This window comes from Prionailurus bengalensis, chromosome X (assembly GCF_016509475.1).
Source record: "Prionailurus bengalensis isolate Pbe53 chromosome X, Fcat_Pben_1.1_paternal_pri, whole genome shotgun sequence".
Classification (NCBI taxonomy): domain Eukaryota; kingdom Metazoa; phylum Chordata; class Mammalia; order Carnivora; family Felidae; genus Prionailurus; species Prionailurus bengalensis.
This window is the reverse complement of record NC_057361.1, coordinates 104110818-104117783: the sequence shown is the minus strand read 5'-3', so window position 1 is coordinate 104117783 and position 6966 is coordinate 104110818. Positions and strand designations below refer to the sequence as shown.

At 35.9% G+C, this 6966-nt stretch overlaps 1 pseudogene; it reads left to right on the top strand.

The window, feature by feature from the left end:
- The first annotated feature begins 6067 nt into the window (after positions 1–6067).
- On the top strand, positions 6068–6763 carry LOC122477141 (annotated as a pseudogene).
- The last annotated feature ends 203 nt before the right edge of the window (positions 6764–6966 follow it).

Sequence of the window (6966 nt, the reverse complement as noted above, 5' to 3'; positions counted from 1 at the left end):
AAAATTCCAATGGCATATTTTACAGATGCAGAAAAAACTCTTAAAATTAAAATTTTTTAACATTTATTTATTTTTGAGAGACAGAGTACTAGCAGGAGAGGGACAGAAAGAGAGGGAGAGACGATATGAAGCAGGCTCCAGGCTCTGAGCTGTCAGCACAGAGCCCAACGCAGGGCCTGAACCCACGAATTACAAGATCAGGACCTAGGCTGAAGTCAGATGCTTAACTGACTGAGCCACCCAGGAGCCCCTAAAAAACTCTTAAAATTTATATGGAACCACAAAAGTGTCCAAATACCCAAATAAATCCTCATAAAGAATGAAGTAGGAGGCACCACATTTCCTGATTTCAAGCTATACTGTAAACCTATAGTCATCAAAATAGTATGGCACTGGCATAAAAACAGACAGACCAATCAAACAGAATTGAGAACCCAGAGAACTAAACCCAAGCATGTAAACCAACTAACATTTGGCAACAGAGCCAATAATACTCTATGAGGAAAAAATCTTTTCAATAAATCGTGCTGGGATAACTGGATATTCATATGTAAAAGAATGAAGCTCGGCCCACATATTATAGTGCTCACAAAAATTAACTGAAAATGGATTAAAGACTTAAATGTAGTACCTGAAACCATGAAACTCCTAGAAGAAAACATAGGAAAAAAGTTTTTTGACACAGGTTTTGGTAATGCTTTTTTGGATATGACACCTAAAGCACAAGCAACAAAATAAAAAATAAACAAGTGGGGCCACATCAAACTAAAAAGCTTCTGCACAGCAAAAGAAACATATCAACAAAGTGAAAAGACAACCTATGGAATGGGAAAAAATGTTTTCAAGTGATATATGTGATAAATGGTTAATGTCCAGAGAATATAAAGAACTCATACAATTCAGAAAAAACTCATACATTAGCAGAAAAAAGAAGAAATAACAGAAAGAAAAAAGAAGGAAAAACAACAAATAACTCAATCAAAAAATGGGCAAAGGACATAAATAGACATTTATTCAAACAAGAGATGTGAAAAGGCAACAGGTATGTGTACTAGTCATTAGGGAAACACACAAAAAAAACCATAATGAAATATCACCTCACATTTTAGAATAGTCATCATCAAGACAAGAGATAACAAATGCTAGCATAGATGTGGAGAAAAAGGAATCCTTGTGCACTGTTTGTGAGATTGTAAAATGGAAAATAGTATAGTAGATCCTGAAAAAATAAAAAACAGAACTACCGTATGATTCAGCAATTCCACTTTTGGGCATCCTAAGGAAATGAAAACACTAACTTGAAAAGATTGCCGTACCCCTACATTCACAGCAGCGTTATTTACAATAGCAAAGACATTGAAACAATCTAAGTGTCTATCAGTGGATGAAAGGATAAAGAAGTCATGGCATATATATACAATGGAATATTATTCAGCCTTAAAAGACTAAAACATCCTATCATTTGTAACAACATGGATAGACTTCCAAGGCATTATGTTAAGTGAAATAATTCAGACAGAGAAAGATAATAAATATTGTATGATCTCATGTGTGGAATATAAAAAAATGAAACTCATAAAAAAAGAGATCAGGCTTGTAGTCACTAGAGATGGAATGTGAGGGGTGGATATTGGAGGAAGGTGGTCAAAAGATATAAACTTGCAGTTACAAGATAAGCCCTAGGGATAGAATGTACAATATGATGACTATAGCTAACACTGCTGTATGATATATAAGAAAATTAAGGGAGTAATTCCTATGAGTTCTCCTCATAAGGATACATTTTATCTTTTTTCTTTTTTGTTTCTTTTCTTTTTATTGTATCTATATGAGAAGATGGAGGTTAGCTGAATCTATTGTGGTAATCGTTCACAACATATGTAAATCAAATCATCATGCTATATTCCTTAAACTTATACAGTGACATATGTCAATCATTTCTCAATAAAAATGGAAAAATAGGAAGAGAAAAACCTAAAAACTTTAGAAGAAATATATATTTGTCAGTTGCTTGACAAATTCTCGAATGGAGAATGTTCTCAAATTTATAGGTAACAAAAAGAACCAAACTTTATCTTTTTCACTCTCCTCTAAAAATCCTGGCTCAGCTCTTTGCCATTCCTAATTAGTTTTATGACAAAAAATAGAATCCGAAACTGTTGTAGTGGCAGAAAATTTACTTTTATGCTTGAATTTTCACCTCTAATGACTATGAAAGTAAAACAACAGATATGTCATTTTTATTGCTCTGGCTATACCTTCTATTTCCAGGATTGTTTCCCAGATGGGAGTTTAGTGCCAACCCAGATTACACCCACTTTCCATGTAGTGTGTAAGAAGGAGTCCCTTTATTGAGAAGTGAGAAACCCAGGTTCTACCTCCTCAGGTCATAAGGCCATACCACTGAAGAACTTTAAGCAAAACATCAACAGAAATAAATCTTCGCTTACCTGAATGCAAGAAGGAGCCTCCACTTGTGATCTTTGCAGACTTTTCAAGATCTATGTTGAAAATACCTTTGATACAGGTCTTACTTTTAAAATGAACCAATTACTATGAAAGTTCTATATTCAAAATATGTGCAAAACAATGTTAACATTTAAAACTTATATGTAGTGTTTAGTATATGTCAGGCTATGTGTTAAACATTGCACATATGTTAACTCCTTTAATTCTCACAAGAATTCTATTATCAGTACCTTATCATAGACAAGGAATGTGGGACATAGAAAAGTTATTTAACTTGCCCAGGGTCACATGGTCTGTAAGTGGCAGAGTCGAGCTATAAATTAAAGCTAAATGACTTTAGACTCCATGTTCTAAAACCACTAAACTATATTGCCCTTCACGTATGGCCTCAAAAAACATTTGGCTTCATTAAAACCAATCACTAAAATATTGGTGACCATTAAATAGTTGTAACATAAGTGCTGATGCAAGTAGAATTGGAACTTCCTATGTTAGGTGATAGTCATAGGAAACTGATGTTTTTGTGTTGCTTTCTGTCTTGACAGTAGAATATATATATATATATATATATATATATATATATATATATATTTGCACTTGTCACTTGGTTTCTTTCTATATGTAGGCCGTGTCCCTGAAAATATTTTCTATATATAAAAAGAGGCCAAGGCCAAGTGACATTGTAAAATCTAATAGGAGAAGGCCAGATCAAGTTGGCCAAATTCTTGAGTATATAAAGAGAAGGTGGCAACTCAATTATTATTAAAAAATGTTAGGATTGGTGTTTAATGCATATGTGTGACTGTAGAGAGACATTTTTAAAATTAGATGATTTCCTCATAAAATCTCATTGATAACACTTTTATGTCAGAAGGCCCATGTCTATGCATAGGCATTCTATTTCTTTGAAATTTGGTAAGTATGTACGTATGCTTATCCACTTTTAAAAATTGAATTATATTTGATACATAATATTGTATAAGCTTAAAGTGTACTACATGTTCATTTGATACATTTATATATTGTAATATGATTGCCACTATTGTCATTAGCTAACACCTCTATCATGTCACATAATTATCATTTCTTTTTTGTGACCATAATAATTACAATCTAAGTATCTTATTAAGTTTGATATTCATAATACAGTATTGTTGTCTATAATCACTATGCTATGCATTAGATCTCTAGGACTTATTTACTAGTTGCAAGTCTATACTCTTAAACATCTCTCCTATTCCCCCACCCACCCTTGGCCTCCGGTAACTACCATTTTACTCTTTTTTTTTTTAAATTTTTTTTCAACGTTTATTTATTTTTGGGACAGAGAGAGACAGAGCATGAACGGGGGAGGGGCAGAGAGAGAGGGAGACACAGAATTGGAAACAGGCTCCAGGCTCCGAGCCATCAGCCCAGAGCCTGACGCGGGGCTCGAACTCACGGACCGCGAGATCGAGACCTGGCTGAAGTCGGACGCTTAACCGACTGCGCCACCCAGGCGCCCCTACTCTTTTTTTTTAATACACCCTTTTTAGATTCCACATGTAAGTAAGTTCAAACAATGTTGTCTTTCTCTGACTTATCTCACTTCTTCTCAAGCATAGTTATGGGTCTTAGAGAAAAAGTACAGTTGGTAAGAGTGGATGTCATATCTCTGGAAAAAAATAGTTTCCATTCAAACTCCTAACTGGTAGCAATTTCTAGTCTTGTGGTCATAGTGTTCAAAGATGAATCAGATTCTAGGGAGGATATAGTACAAAGTCCACCCATTTCAATTACAGTAAATATCACATGATTGTGTTAACACAACTGCTACATAATATTCCTTTTCTTTTTAATTTTTTTTTCAACGTTTATTTATTTTTGGGACAGAGAGAGACAGAGCATGAACGGGGGAGGGGCAGACAGAGAGGGAGACACAGAATCAGAAACAGGCTCCAGGCTCCGAGCCATCAGCCCAGAGCCCGACGCGGGGCTCGAACTCAAAGACCGCGAGATCGTGACCTGGCTGAAGTCCGGCGCTTAACCGACTGTGCCACCCAGGTGCCCCACATAATATTCCTTTTTAATTATTGTCTAAAGAATCAATCAAACTATTGAATAGGATATGACTGATTTTCCAAAGTTCCAAAGCCTATGAAACACAAGTCTGAATGGATCTGAAATCTCTTCATTTTGACTTCATGTTAATTCTTTTTGACTGCCATTGCCCGGATTCAGCTTCTTTCTAGCATTATTTAGTTAATTAGTGCCTATCTCCTTTTAATAATAGTTTATTCAATAAGCAATGAGATTGTATTTCAAGGGTACTTTTAAAACCATACTTTAGTGTCTTGATTGAAAATTAAATGCTTGTGTTAGTAAAATGACTTGTTTATTGTTCTTTCTTTACTATTATATAAATGAAAGGGATGGCCAATTAGCAAAACATATTTAAATATGATGGTTTAGTGCACCTTCTACATCCATAAAAAAGCAAGACTGGTGCGTTGTGTTCTTACACACACACACACACACACACACACACCAAACAAAATAATTTAGAAAAAAAAAATGGAAGATTATGGCTCATCACTGATAAACTAAAGTGTACTGTGGCAAATACCTTAAAAACACTTTAAAACACATCTTCAATGACATAAAATCACATTGATGCAGGAAACAGAAAGAAACAAAATTAACACATTGCAAGCTTTGATTGACAGATTCTGTCATTTTATTGTCTACTATATACATATCAGTAGAAATACATGTCAGTATCCTAATAAAGAGAGTCACTTTCTTCCCAGATTATAAAATTAGACCTAGGAGGTAGAGGACCCTCAAAATGATAATTGAATGTAAACCCCATTTTCTATTACTATATGTGTTGTATTCAGGTGAAAGTTGATATTTTCTATTATTCTATGTGTTATATTCGGGTAAAAGTTGATATTTAAGCTTAAATTATTCATTGGTTTATATATTCCAAATCAAAGCCATAAAAGTTTCTATGAATACCTATGCTAATTCAGTAGTAATTCACTGTGATTGACAGTGCTTAGAGATTCCAGAAATGGTTGACCTAAATGTGGTCTTTATTTGCCTTAATGAATTTACCAATAAATGGAAAACGCACAGTCCAATATGTAATATACCAAATGTTGACTTCTTGTTGAGACCCCTCTCCCATTTACTTGGGTTGTCAAATTGCCACATTTTTTACGCAGAACTGAGAATAAAAGAGTTCCTGACATTTCTAGAAGATACATGAAAATTTTGTAAGTGTGCCATTGATTAAGAAGTTTACAGAGCTGAACTGGTCTTTAAAAAATGTCTGATCTACAATTATGAAAGTAAATTATATAAGCCAATCTATGACTATAGAGTATCTAAGCCACACTCAATTAAATGCTCAGCAAAGCACAGAAACATCTGCTCAGCACATGTTTAATTCACTAGTAGTGGCTGCCTGCCACCGGAGGCATCTCCTCTGCATCTGTGCAGGAAGTGGAAACCAGCGGTGAAGCAAAGCGGTGTGAGGTCCGCTGGGTCGGCTGCGTCTGCAATTCTGGGTCTCTCCTTGCTGCTAGATCCGCGGCTCGACACCTCCAGCGCCATGCCCAGGAAGGGCTGCTTCCTGATCCACTGCACCCTGCAGTACCTGAGCCAGGTAGCATAGTGTTCAAAGTCAGTGAAGGTCATGACTGTGAACTACAAGATGTATGGGGAGCTGGGCGAGGAGGCCAGGAAATTTGTGTTTTTCAACATATCTCAAATCCAGTACAAAAACCCTTGAGTGCAGATCATGGTGTTTAAGAACATGAGACTGTCCCCCTTCCTGCAGTTCTATCTGGATTCCGGGTAGCAGGTCCTCGCGGATGTGAAGACCAAGGGTAATAAGGATATCATGGAGCATATCAAAAAATATTGGGGAAGAACAAAGAAACCCTTGATAAAGAGGAACAGAAAAGCAGCTTTCTCACCCGACTCTGGCCCCTGAAAGTACTGCCTGGGGGCCTACATCTGTGAGGTGGAAGGGCAGGTCCCCTTCCTGGACCTGGTGCCCCTACATAAGGAGATGACAGAGAAATACAAAACAACACTGAAAGCCAGAGCCCAGGTCTCAGAATACACTCAGGGAAGTCCCTGGTTCTGTCCCTGGAGGAACACTGAAAATGTCTTTGCCATCAGAGGGCCCCCTTCATACACTTGTGTGAAAGGACATGGGAGGGTAGGTGGAGTATCTGCAGTGGAGCAAGTAGATGAATATCCTATCCATCAGGTCAATAAAATGCCTCCTGATCTCAAATAAAAAAAAAAAAAAAAGGAAAGAAAGAAAGGAAAAAAAGAAAATAAGTATTACATCATATTGGTTTCAGTATTTATTAAAATTTTTATTTCTTTCTTATCTAACTTAAATACTTAGGAGACAAAAATCAAATCAGTTGAAACCAATACTAAGGTTGTAAGACATGTTATTTTTAAAAAGTCTGTTATTTAATCTACTTATGTGAG